Raw genomic sequence first — 959 nt, 5'->3', positions numbered from 1 at the left:
AATGTACTAAACTACTACTTAATGCGTAAACTGTTTAATTTTCCATGTTATGATTGTGCTTTGTCTTAACAACTCTTTAGATATTATTTGTTTGCCCCAACTAATTCTGATTCAAATTTGTCGCTTGTTAAAGTTCTTAAGCTATTTTGCACCGGTAACCAAGTTCGTATAAAAAAATCAAAGTTGTATAAATGAAGTATAACGGTTACAGTATTTTTTGTTCACACAAGTAATTAATTTATTTTAGATACCTGTGTTTTGTCTTAAAAAGTTTTATTTCAAACATTTTTTTGGTCAATTTAAAGTATTAAAACACATTGAAAAGATACTGAAAAGCCACTTTCAAATTTGTTTTTAAATTCCATTGACCATATTTTGTCTTTATGCAAGATTTTCATATCTAATTAAACTTAGTCACTTTACAAGTAAAAATAGTTTAAAATTTCAGATTTTTTAGTGATTCTTTTTCAAAATTCCAGGTATTTTTGCTTAATTTGTCAAATTCAGTGTTTTTTGGCAACCCTGTGTAATGTAGCTGATTTTAAAAACTTTTTATTTGAAAACAATTCCGTAAAATTAGATTTTCTATTAACATTTTCACATACTTCCAGCAGTTTTCAATTGACTTTGCTTGTAAAGTATTAAAAAATTAAACATATTTTACTTTTTCTTCATCTATTTTTTATGATTCAGTCGTATAACTTCACTGAAAATTTAGTCACAAAAAATTACTAACAATAAATATTAAAAAAGTACTTTATTGGAAATCATTTATAATCATTTATTAGAAATAATGATAATAAAAAATATAACAACTTTTTATCAGTGAGGTTTTATTTGTGCTCATTATTTTAAGTTGAAAAAAAAACTTTCAAATAACAACAGCTTACACATAACTTAATAAAAATATTTATTTTATATTCAAACAAATATTAATTAATACCAAAACTACAATTTTG

The sequence above is a fragment of the Thalia democratica genome, chromosome 9, assembly GCF_965202585.1.
Source record: "Thalia democratica chromosome 9, ktThaDemo2.hap1.1, whole genome shotgun sequence".
NCBI classification, from domain to species: domain Eukaryota; kingdom Metazoa; phylum Chordata; class Thaliacea; order Salpida; family Salpidae; genus Thalia; species Thalia democratica.
This window is presented reverse-complemented; position numbering follows the sequence as displayed.